The 12,352-nt window shown below is 53.2% G+C and overlaps 1 protein-coding gene across 5 annotated transcripts in view; it reads left to right on the top strand.

Moving 5' to 3' along the window:
* Window positions 1-12,352, top strand: part of Dpf3 (double PHD fingers 3) — a 268,746-nt gene that overhangs the window by 183,084 nt on the left and 73,310 nt on the right. The window lies entirely within an intron of this gene.

Here is a 12,352-nt window from a genome sequence, read left to right as displayed (position 1 = left end):
TCAACACCTGTGGTGAGTTGGCTCCCTTAGTTCAGCCAGCTGCCACCCTGGTGGCTCAGCTAAGCTGCTGGGTCAGAATGAGCTGAGAAGGTTTTACACACCCAGTTTAGCCCTAGAGGGAGGAAGGAAGGTTAAATGTTCAGCAGAGGAGGAGTGTCCTTGCTGGGCTACCGTAGAATGCTAGACTGCGGCATCTCCTTGGCTCTTGAATGCCCGTACACGCCTGGGAGACTGAGCTGGCAGGCTGGTTCCCTTGGGGAACTGTCAGTGTCTGCTGGGTCTCTGAGAGATTTCTAGGTACTCTAATTTTGTTAATTGACACGACTTGTTGACCTGCTGCTGTGGTTTTGTTATAAGAGGGTCCTGATTTTGGGTTCAGGGCTCTCCCGCCTTAGAGATGTTTCCTGGAGCTCCGTGCTCCTTGCTGGAGCACGCCAATGGCAAATGGGATCTGAGCGAGTTTGCTTTTGGGAAGGCCATTGTCTTGGAGGCTCCAGAGTGATTCTGAAGACTGTCTCCACTTTGGCTCTTTCTTTCCTTCTTTGCCTTCGACTCCTTTGGGAATCAGGGAATCAGAAAGAAGCCTCCTACCTGACTTCCCTCTGTGGGATCTGTTGATGCCTCTGGGTCTGCAAACACCTGAAAATGGGATAGGAAAGTGGATGCTGAAGAGCTAGGGTCAGGATACACTGAGACCACTTGGTGAAGAAATGTTGTGGAGATGTAATGTGTGAAAGATGTACCGCTATTAGAAGGGGTAGAATATTCGGATTCCAGCATTTAAATATGACTGCTGCTGATTTCAGTCCATTGAGTGCCTTCACCTAGTATTTGAGATACTACACCCATGACCCAGAGCTGTCGGCATCTGTGCCTGGCCTTCCTGAACCCACAACTCACTTTCTCCATGACACAAGAGCACTGAATAGGACTCTTGAACAGCAGGAAGTTATTTTCTCCCAGTTCTTGAGGCTGGAAGTCCAAGCCCAAGGTGTCAGCAGGTCTGGCTGCCTCGGAAGGCTCTTTGCTCCGCGGGCCGGCTGCCTCTTTCCCTAGCCTTTCCTGGGGGCTATTTTGGGCCCCAGTTTCCTCCTCTTTTAAGGTCACCAGTCACAGTGGATTAGGGCCTGTCCTAATGGTTCCATTTTGCCTTCACCCTTTTAAAGACTCAGCTTCCAAAGACAGTTACACTCTGAGGAGCTAGAAAAAGCTTCCATGTGGGAATGGGGTTGGGGCACACAATTCGTCCATAACACCTTCAATTCTGTCTCACTTTCAGGGTTCTGGTCTTTTGTGTGACAGGCCCTTCCTTTCTTACCTTACCATTAGTATCTGGGCAGAATTTGAAAAGCAGGGAAGGAAGTATCTGATGGCTTTGTTCTGGCTGGCAGCTGAGAGACCGCAACACTGAGGTCTCTGTCGTCCCTCTCGGGAGGTTTCTTTGCTCTGGCCACCCTAGTCTTTCAGAAGGGAAAATGACTCTGCTCTGGGCTCAGCCAACTCGTACTTGCTTTTCCTTTCTCTGGTCTAAGTGGCCAAGAGGTCATAAAGAGCTGCTGCTTCCTACCAGGAGGAAGCTGAGAGAAATTGCCCTTGATTTCAGGCACCATGTAGAAAGTATTTCTAGTCATTGTTGCCTGCTCCCAAGTGCTTGTTAGCCTGGAATTATTTCTCACTCTTCCAGTGACAGCTTATCTCCAAATATTTCCTCCACGTCAGGCCATCTGTTCCAGCGTGTGGTGCCTCACTCGGCCCATAGGCCAGGGATGCTGGACCTGTGGCACGCGTGCCTCAACGGGATGTTGGTGTCACTGAAAGCTCTAAAAGTTTCGCCATCCTTCTAATGGGTCTGGAATGCCTTCACTTTTGTCCGTGTCTCAGTCTTCCCAGTTTTCCGGTAGCCTCATTGTAATGAGTGGGGTACGTGTACATGGGTGTGAGCCATCTCCCAACAGCAGAGGACAGGGAGTAGAACGTGGCAGCCACCTCCCAGCACTTCCTGTGTCCCCAAGTTGGCTGTGGAGTTCTGAGACCGGCTCTGGTGTGTTTCATTCTGACCACCAGCAGCCCCTCCTGCGCCTTCATCGGAAGATGCCTCAGCCTCCCATGCCCTGGCCGTGAGGCCGCCCAACATGGCTTGGTCAGGAAGCTGCGCTTGTCTTTCTTCTTCCTGTGTGAAGAAACCTCTCTGAGAAATGTTGCCTGACACTCGTCCCCGCCTCTCTGCGGGCCTGTGGGTGAGCGTGCGTTCTCGCCCCGTCTCCTTCTTTTCACGTCTCATTCTGCTGGTTTCCTCACAAAGAATCATTCGACTGCCTAAGGTCTTTAGGCTTCAAAGAAAAGAGGTACTGGACTGAGCTGGAGCCTCCTCATTTGAAGAAAGTTCCAGAACCCTCACACGTTTTTCTTGATGTTTCCTCTTTGGTGCCCTCTTTGTGGACTCTGTGACCAATCTCAGCTTCACTAGAGAGGCGGGTGCAGCAGAGGGGGGCTCTCAGAATCTGGAGAAGCTCCCTGCCGTCCCTGGATTCTCAGGACCCACCCCAAGGTGGCCATCCCCTTGAAGCCTGTGCGCCCAGCCTTCGGCTGTACATGTGTGTCTGTTTCCTCCCTGCTTACCCTGTGAGCAGCACCCCCATGTCCCTGTGAGCCCCAGCATTCGCAGCAGGTCATCAGCAGCCCCATGGCCTGGGGCTGGGCTGGACTCCCACCCGTCATACCCCTCAGCACCACCAGGCCGTGTGGTGTGCTCAGTGTGCTGGCTCTGCAGGGTTGTGAGGTGTTGGCCTAGCCTTCCTGCCTCAGCAAGGCTTTGGGTGTGGGGGCGGGCAGAGCAGAGCTAATCCAGGAGCTAATCCATGGTTTGCCCCTCCTCCCCCCAGAAAGTCTAGGCGCTGGTGAAGAGGAAACGCTGACTTTCCCCCGTTGGCAGGGCGCAGGTGATTGAGGTGCTCTGGTGGATTAATAAACCCCGCAGACGGGGCTTACAGCACCTACTCCTGGTGAGACCTTCTGACTTTGGTCTTCCTGCTGTCCGCTACTCCGTCCCCTCCAAATGTGTCTTTCGCAGAGCCATCGCTCATCGCTGTGCCTGCTGCTACTTTGGAAAGGGCAGAGGGCCTGCTGCAGCCAGTGTGGCCCTTCCCTCCAGCCCGCTGTCTAAGCCGCCAGCTCAGCGGTTCCTGCCACTCCTACGACTTCCCAGCCCTCCCAGCAGATGCGCCCCGCCTTCCTTTCCCTCCCAGGGTCGCATTTGCTCCGGGATCTGTCTGTCTCCTGTAGGTGTGTCGTTTGTTCTCCGTGCGCTGGGCTCTGTGCCTCAAGGACAGGCACCCGGAAATGTGTGGCGCTCACCTCCTCGCTAGGCTGCTGCCCGTCCTCTTCCTGCTCCTGGTCGAGGTCTTTCTTCTCCCTCCATTTCTTTCACTGTCTTCATCTACTTTCTACCAAAATAGCCCGTCTGTAAGTGTGTGTGGGTATTTGTGGAACACATGCACGCAGCAGACGCATGCCTACATGCATCAGAGGAGGGAAGGCCTGGGGGTTGGAACCTTGGAAGGTGCCCTCCGACAGTTCTGTTGGGACCCCTAAGTGCAGCTGCAGTACACAGGGTTAGAATTCACATCTCAGTGACAGGCGGGCAATGTCAGAAATCCTCTTGAATTTCCTTTTCATTTCTCTGCACAGTTGGAATTTAGTATAGGTAAAGCCTTCAAGATACTTTTTGGGACGGTGATGGAGATGCATGAAGCTCTGGACTAGGGTGAGAAAGTTGTGTCAGAAAGTCAACGCCGTCCATCCCTGCATTCATCTGTCCACTGGTCCGTGGGCTTGGGAGCCATGCATTGAGTACTGCCTGTATTCCAGGACCCAGAAGTACAGATGTGAATAAGACCCAGCCGCGTCCTCAGACAGCCCCCCGGCTCCAGGGGGGCACAGGGGTGAAGGTACCGAGGTCTGAGGGGCACAGTGTTCCTTCCGTAACTCACAGCAGTTGTGCTCTGAGTGTGGCCCCGCATCCCCCGGGGACTCATGAGAAGTTCAGATTCTCAGGCTGCACCATCCCCTGATCCAGGGACCTGTGTGTGGGGACCAGCACTGGGTGTTTCTCGGGGGTGGTGAGGACATGGTGCAGCTGTAAGCAGGGCCCACACCTGGAGGCGTCTTTACTGGCAGGAAATGGGAGCATGGCAGCCATTCCAAGAAGGGAAAGGTTTATAGTGAAATCCAGAGTCATACTGATTTTTATATGGCCTATCTCTTTTCTTTGAGTAAACATAACATGCTCTCAGTAACATAATCGGAGTATCCTAAGAGGAAAATGTTTTCAGTATATGATTCTGTCAGATTTACCTCCAGCTTAATTTTCACGCCTGTGGACTGAACTTGGTCTTTCGAGGTCTGTCTGCCTGGGATGAAATTAGGCTTTCTGTTTCTTTTGTGGAAAAGAATGGCTCAGCCCTAGTACGCCTTTGGAGAGCACGTTGTGCTTTGTGGAATCAAAAGAGGAGAGCTGAATTGATTAAGAATAACGCCTACTGATTAGATAATCTGCACACTGGTCTGATAATGTGCAAATCATCAAGGAGCGGCGTAGGCGTATGATGTCATCAGCACCCTGACGGGGAGGGTCTGACAGATGCTAGTCTTCTGGCATCTCTTGTCCTTAACATACGGCCGCGGGGCAGGTAGCACAGACAGCTTTGGGAGACAGAGGAAAAATTGCCTTTGAAACGTGTTTATAATTTTACAACACTCTGAAATACACCCGAAAAGTCGTGAAGCTCACTAGGCCAACCACTTAGCTGAACCAGACACTGGAATTCAGCCCTAGTTACAGGAAGAAAGGGGGACAGTCAGAGTCAGGACTTTTTCTGGGAGAAGCGGGAGGTTTCTCAGCTCCTGAGGACAAATCTGGAAAGAGCAGAGAAGTTCTTGGGTGAGTTGTTATTTCATTACAAAGCAGAGGACCTGAGGGGTTGCTCTGGCCCTCGGAGCTTAGAGCATGAGGCACAGAAGTGTTCCAGCCCCATGGACTAAGCATACTCTGGCCCCAGGGGAAGAGAGGACGGCTCAAGAGTCGTTCAGGCCAGGGCGTGGCTTGCGGCCCTGCTGCTCTGCCAAATCCTAGCTGTAGAGTGTGGGCCACTCAGCATGATTTTCTGCTCCTCAAATGCATTGTAGAAGGGACGTAATGGGACAATGGAGGGCTGGTGGGCATGGTGCCTGTGTATCGGCTGCTGGGATCTGCTCTCTGTCCCATGAGGGATGGACAGAGCCTGCCTGTGCCCTCAGACGGTCGATCTGTGGTGAGGGCTGTGGTTGATGCAACACCAGGGGACACTGCAACTGCGAGGCCAGCTGCCTGTGAGGACTCAGTGGCCGCAGTTACAGCTGTTTAAAGCCTGGCGTGGTCCCAGCATGTCTTCGCCAGATCTTAGATGTAGGACACTGATCCTTGGGTGTTTATTGAGCACGTACTATGCACATCCAGCTGTGGAGATAAGTGTGACAGGAGCTCCGAAAATGCACCGCATGTGGTTATTACCTGGGGGACTTGGGGGTGGCTGGGGGATGCAAACACATGCGTGGAGCCAGCTGGAGAAGGCTTTGGAGTGGAATCTGGTCCAGTGAGGCTCCTCTTGATTTTCAACACCTTTTCTCTGGGGTTCGGTGTCCATGTGGCTTTTGGCTTTTCCTGAGCCTCTTCGATTTCTCTTGTAGTTTTTGTACAGTTAGCTACGGCGGGGAGCTTCTGTCGAGGACTTCCATACCCCGAGTGCCAGTGGTAACTGTAGGAACCGCTAGCATTTCCTGAATGTGCTCGGTGCCCTCCTCAGCCCGCCAACCTTGCTCCCTCTTCCTCACTACGGTTCTGGAAAGAAGGTGGTACCACCCTCAGGAGGCAGAGGTGCACGAAGTCCTTTTGGGGAAAGCTCACCTTAGGCTTTCCATTCTCCCCCACAATGTGAGAGATAAAATTATTTTGCATTAGGAAGGGGAAGAAGAAGAGAAACAACAGAAGACCTCTTGGTGCCAGCCACTTTTCATGTCTCGTGTGACATTCAGAAAGCCATGAGGCCTGTGAAATGATTCACATTTGACAGGCGAGAACCCTGAGGCTCCAAGAGAGTGGAGTACGGGTTTCAAGTCACATGGTGAGGTGGGAAGTGGAGATGTGGGCGCACCGGGGCTCCGTACCAGTCAGCAGTCTCAGCGCACTGGAGTCCCAGGCGACAAAGCCCAGGCTTAGGCTTGGTTCTTTCTCATCGTTCTACTGATGCCCTTAAAATGCCTAGTGCCCAATTGTGCAAGGCGTTGTCACATCAATGGCCTTTCATAAGGTAAGAACACATTAACCAGTCCCGTCATAGCCTGAGTCGCCTTGACAAAATTCTAGGCTGGGTAGCTTAAACAACAGAAATGGGCTGAGGATGTGGCTCAGTGGTAGAGCGCTTGCCTTGCATGCTCAAGGCCATGGGTTCAATCCTCAGCACCACATATAGGAACACACAAAAATTGCTGTCACTTCTTGATTTTGGGCCGGGGAGATGGCTCAGTGGAAAAAGTGCTTCCCTGGCAAGCACAAGGACCTGAGTTCAATCCCCGGTTCCACAAAAAAAAAAAAAAAAACCCAAAAAACCAAACAAAACAGAAATGTATTTCTTACAGTTCTGACAGCTGGAGACCAAGATCCGTGTGGCAGCAGAGCAGTGTCTGCTGGGGTGTCCTTGGTACACACACCGCTGTTTTCCTGTTGTGTCCTCACATGGACTTTTCTTGGTGCATGTGGATAAAAAGAAAACCAAGCACTTGTGTCTCACGAGGACACTAATCCACTGTGGTGGCCCCACCCTTGTGACTTTACCAAACCTATTTAACCCCCACAGGCCCCACTCCAAGGAACATCAGCCTGGGGCCTGGGACTTTCACATGGCATTTTGGGGTGTGGGAACAGCTTTGGGTCCATCGCAGGCGCATTTCCCCTTCAAAGCAGTTTACTAACTTTGATGTGCACGAGGCTTCCAGGAACGCCACCTCCCACATTAGGATTTCCCACTGAGACTTAAATTGATAAATAAGTTTTGTTTTAGAAAAAAATTACATACAACACTATTCAACAATTTGTCTCTTTTCTTCCCTCGTTCTGTGTCTTTGCATCTTTCCTCGATTTTCTCTCTTTTTTGAACTTGCTTCCCTCGACTGCCCAAGGTAATGCTTTAGGACTGAAGTAAGAATCTTAGGGTTCATCCCTGGCTCTTGGTTTACCTTCACTAATCCGGCCAGCAACCCCTTGAAGTGAGCCTGCACGTCGTCTCCCTCTCTATCTTGTGGCAGCTTCCAGCTCCTGCCTGGGGCGCTCCAGCTTCTGCTTTGGTTTTTCCGTCCTTTCTTCAGCTCACACACTCTGTTATCCATGGAGAAGCTGAGCTGTCTTTTCACGGTGTAAAATGGACCGTGCCACACTGCTCACAGCGCAGCTGTTACATCTGAGAATAATCTACACTCTACCACAAGGCCCTGCGGGTTTGCTTCTTACAGTGTGATCAGCAGCCTCACCGTCACCTGGGGTCCAGGGGACAGCTTGTCCAAGTTTGTCTAGGTGCAGTGTGGAAAGTTTGTCCAGCTGTGGCGGGGCAGGTGGCCTCCTTACTGTGGGGCCTGTAAGCATATGGAGTCCCAGGCCCAACCTGGATCTATGGATTCCTGTCTGAGCTTTCATGAGATCGAACTCTAGGGACCTCTGACCTGGCAGGCTGAGGCCCAGCAGCTCTCTCGGGTGTGACCTCCACTGAGTGCATGGTTGTGTGAGCTCGGTAGGGCCGCGCCCAGTGAGCTGGCCAAGGGCCATGCTGCCTGGGTTCTGCGGCAGAGGGCCCCTCATGAGTGTCTGGCCCAGGCTGGCTGCTTTGGCCTCCTGTACCTCACGTACCACTTACATAAAATCAGAATGACCAATGGCATCTGCTTCACGGGTTGTGTTGAAGGTGAGATAAACTAATTCCTCTGAGGCCCAGTGTCAGTACCCTTGTGTGGAACAAGGCGACGCGACGGCTCGTGTGTTAGGGTTTGGATCCCGACTGTCCTCCAGGAGCCTGAGTAGTGCACTGGTCCCGTGGGACCCTCGGTAGGCGGGGCCTCAGGGGAGGAAGTTGGGTCACTAGGGCTGTGCTTTGCAGGGGACCCTGGAAGCCTGCTTCTTCCTGTCTCTTTCTTCTGGGTGCTGTGAGGGGAACAGGTCCTCTGTGCTGTACCTTCTGCCAGTGTACACTGGGCCACCACAGGCCAGCGGGACAGGGCGGTGGACCTGGGCGCCACACCTGTGCACTGTGAGCCCAGATAGCGATTTCTCTTCCTGAGCTGATCATCTCAGATATTTGTTACAACCACAGAAACCTGAGTGACCCCAAGTGGCCCTCAGGCTGGAAGGCACGTCGGAACCACCCAGAGAGAGCGCTGTGACAGCTGCCGGGCTCCCCACAGGGCTTCTGCTCAGTGGGCCTTGCAGCTTGCATTTTAAACAGGTTCCCAGGTGAACCGCTGCCTGAAAGAAACCTAGCCGTTAGAGACTAATGGCCAATGAATTTTGGGGGGAGTGTCTGTGTATTGAGTCAGTTAACTGCACGGGAATCAGGATGTACTAGAGATCAGAGGGGCAGAGTTGATCCTCAGTCTTTCCTTTTTTAAAAAATTCATGTTAAAAAGTTGGCCCAGGGGCTGGGGATTTGGCTCAGCAGTGGAATGCTTGCCTAGCAAGCTGGAAGCCCTGGGTTCGGTCCTCAGCACCAAAACCAAAAACGAAACCTCACTCCAAAAACAATTCAACCAAAAAGATACAATCAAGCCAAAAAGTTAGCCCGTAATTTTTGTTATGATGTCATTTTGCTGTTATGTCCTGACAGGTTCCCGTGTGTTCTTTGGATTCCTATGTATAGCGTTTAATAGTTATGTCAGGTTGGCTGTCGGGGTCTCCGCAAACATCTATCGCTTCTCTGTGGGGAGAACATTTGCAGCCCTTTCTTCAACACCCTTTAAACATATTAAGTACGTTTTGTTATCTGGCATGGAAGAACTTATTTCTCCCATCTGTAACACAGTGCCTGTCAGCCAGGCTCTCCCATTCCTTCTTTCCCCTACACTCCCTGGTCTCCGGTAACCACCGTGTTACCCTCAGCTTCTAAGGCCTCTGTCTGTCTGTCTGTCTGTCTGTCTGTCTGTCTGTCTGTCTGTCTCTATCTCTGTCTCTGTCTCTTTGCCTCTCTCTCTTTCTGTCTCTGTGTCACTCTCTGTCTCTCCCTCTCTGTCTCCCTCTCTGTCTCTGTCTGTCTGTCTGTCTGTCTGTCTGTCTGTCTGTCTGTCTCTCTCTCTCTCTCTCTCTCTCTCTCTTGTCTTTTGTACTAGGAACTGAACCCAGGGCCTTCATATATCCTCAGCACTATTCCATTTAGTTGTTCATTTTGTTGTTTTCTTTGAAATAGTAAATATTTTTCTGAAAAAAAATTTTCCAGATAGGTTCCCCCTCAGCTTCGCAGGGGCCTTGGGCTTGTGACCCTCCTGCTTTAGTCTCCGAGAATGCTGGGATTAGAGATGCATGCACCATGCCTGGCTGAGCCGCCTTTTCTCAGTGCCTCGTCCCGCGGAGGACAGACGTCTCCGGCTGCGGCCTGTGCTGGGGCCTGCCCTGGGCCTGTGCCCGTGCTCCAGTTGCTGCTTTTCAGCCTCCCGGCCTTGGACTCCCAATGCTCAGGTCTCATGAGGAAAGACAGACCGCGAGCCTTTGCTTTGTCCTTACTCATTTTCAGTCTGCAGGACAGAGGCGGTGGCCCCGTGTGGGGGCTGGGTTCAGAGATGGTGGCCGGGAAGAGACATGGAGAGACAGGGTCAGGGCAGGCAGGAAGGGCTGCTGAATTCCAGCCAGGCAGCAGCAGCAGCCCGACGACTGGAACAGAGGCAGCTTGCCCAGCTCCGACATGCCAAGATGTCCTTTAAGGGGGAGCGCTATAAGGGTGGTGACACCCGCTGTGGACAAGCTGAGTGGCACACTCACAGTTTCATATTTTCCTGTAGGGCCAGCTGACTGGCATCAAGTCACTATGCGAGGCCGCGGCCCTGGCGACTTTCTCTAACAATGCGGAGAGAAGGCGTGGGCCTTGCTTGGCTGGGCGTTTCCTCACCTGTCTAGACATCAGTCACGCAGCAGGGTTTGCTGCTGAGTCTGGAGCACGGAGCCTGTGGTCTCCACAGCCTTGGAGGTGGAGCAGTGGTACCCAACACCTGGGAAGCTCTTGTGATCCTTCGTCCCACTGCAGCTGGGAAGCTCTTACGATCCTCCACTGCAGCTGGGAAGCTCTTATGATCCTTCGTCCCACTGCAGAGTGCAGCCCAACACAAAATAAGGGCCAACCGTGCCTCCCTTCAATGCGTGGGCTGGAGGTGTTTTGGATCTTTCCCCCACATTCTGAAATACTCAGATGCATATGATGAGTTATCTTGGGGCTGGGACTCACATCTAAGCACAAAAGGGTCTTGCATGTAGAAGCCTAACGGCGCTCGTGTGTTCCAGGTGCCTTCCTTGTGCTCTCAGGCTGTCACGTGACGCCAATGTGGAATTTTCCATTTGAGGTGTCATGAGTTATGCCGGCACTCAAGACCTTGGCTTTTAGAGACACTGGGTTTCGGCCTTTGCGGTTAAGGCTGCTCAACCTGTGTAGCTGTTGAGAGGAACTGGGACAGTGTGAGCCGGCAGGCACTTTCTGTTCTTCGGGCACCCTGTTTAGGAGTAAATCCGGGCCTGCTCTCTCACTGGCTGCTCTGGGACTCTGGGAGGAAACCCAGGGAAACCCAAGGCCTCATGGCCAACTGAGTCCAGGAGACTGGGTCCTGCTCCTTCTGGTGGCCAAGCAGTGCCTCGTGGAGGGGACTCCTGTCTGCTGAAAGCCCAGCTGCTGGCCGCAGCTTTCTTCTCTCCAGTGGCTGGGTTGCTCTTCCCCTCCACACCCTCTGGCCCTGCTGTGGAAGGGCCTGGGCTTAGACTGCCTTGGGACGGATCCCTCTGTCATCAGAACTTCCCATCCACTCAGTTCCTTGCCTTTAATGTTGCCTTGCCTGGCGTGTTTGCTACCCCAAAGGCCCTGGGAAGATCTCTGCATCCCTTCATTAAGTATTTATTGTCAGCTCCGGGTCAGTCTATGTTCCATGGGCGGGGCACAGGGATCAAGGGCAGCCTCAGGGTGCTCCTGGCAAGCAGAGAGACATGGACCTGAGGACGACCAAGCCATGATGAAAGCCTGAGCGCTCTGGGTTGGAAAACTTCACTTTGCTTTTTCTTTCACCCTATTATATTCCTCAAATAATAGGCCCATCAGGGGCTCAAGTTTGCTGCCTGCTTTACTCAGTGGCCTGGAGAAAGGTGGAGTCCAGCACCCTGGGCCGCGGGGACCCTTCCTCAAGCACAGAGGCCTGCTTGGGGGAGCCCCCTCCACCTAGACCTTCAACTGTCTTGCCACTTTTCCTGAAGCTTCTCTGTGGTGCGTGCTACCATTTCAGCTCGTTCTGTCCAGTGTTGTCCTTGACAGTACAGACTGTGGCAGTTTATCAGCCTCGTCCATACACTTGAAGACTTATTAAATCAGCCCCGACCTTCTCTTCCCCAGGCAGACTAATCTTGGTGCCTGGCACCGTCCTGCTTCTCCTCTGCCGTCACCTGAGTCTCAGCGCCCTGTGGCCAAGTGGTGCAGCAGGAAGGGGAGGGAGTTCTGCACCGTCGAGGACCTGTGTTGGTCGAAGTCACTCAGTGAGTGGCTCCCAGGCCCTGCCACTCTGCATGTGGGGGCAAAAGCACTGCTTGTCTTCCTCATGGTGCCTTGGGGCGGGGCCAAGAGCCAGGCTGGGCAGAATCCCAGCATTTTATTCCATGAATCTGTAGGATTTGTTTTTTCATCAGCGCTAGGGAAGCAGTGAAGAAAGGTGTCAGGCCTGGGGGATAATTTATATGAGTAAACCCGTGAGGAGTGGGGTGAGCGAGAGCATGAGAATTAAGGCCGTTTATCGAGGCTCCGGCGCTCCGCTGCCCCTCCGGTCCTGCCTTCACCGCCGTCTCGCCACACCACTTTTAACCCTCTCCCATCTCGGCTCTGTGTTGGGCCAGTGGATCTCTGTGCCAGCCTCCCTGCCCCTCCCGTGGCCCTCATTAAAGGCAGGGCAGTAGGGAGCGAGGCACAGCGGTGGCCTCCAGCTGAGGCCACTCCCCATCTGAGGGGAAGCACATTGGTGCACACCGTCGTCTGCACGCTCCTTGCCGCCAAGGCTGTGGCCCCAACCCACCCCGTGCAGTGTGTGATACACGACCAGA

The sequence above is a fragment of the Octodon degus genome, unplaced genomic scaffold, assembly GCF_000260255.1.
Source record: "Octodon degus isolate 3935 unplaced genomic scaffold, OctDeg1.0 scaffold00007, whole genome shotgun sequence".
In the NCBI taxonomy this organism is placed as follows: domain Eukaryota; kingdom Metazoa; phylum Chordata; class Mammalia; order Rodentia; family Octodontidae; genus Octodon; species Octodon degus.
The sequence above is the reverse complement of the archived record's forward strand: the minus strand, read 5'-3'. Positions and strand labels throughout refer to the sequence as shown.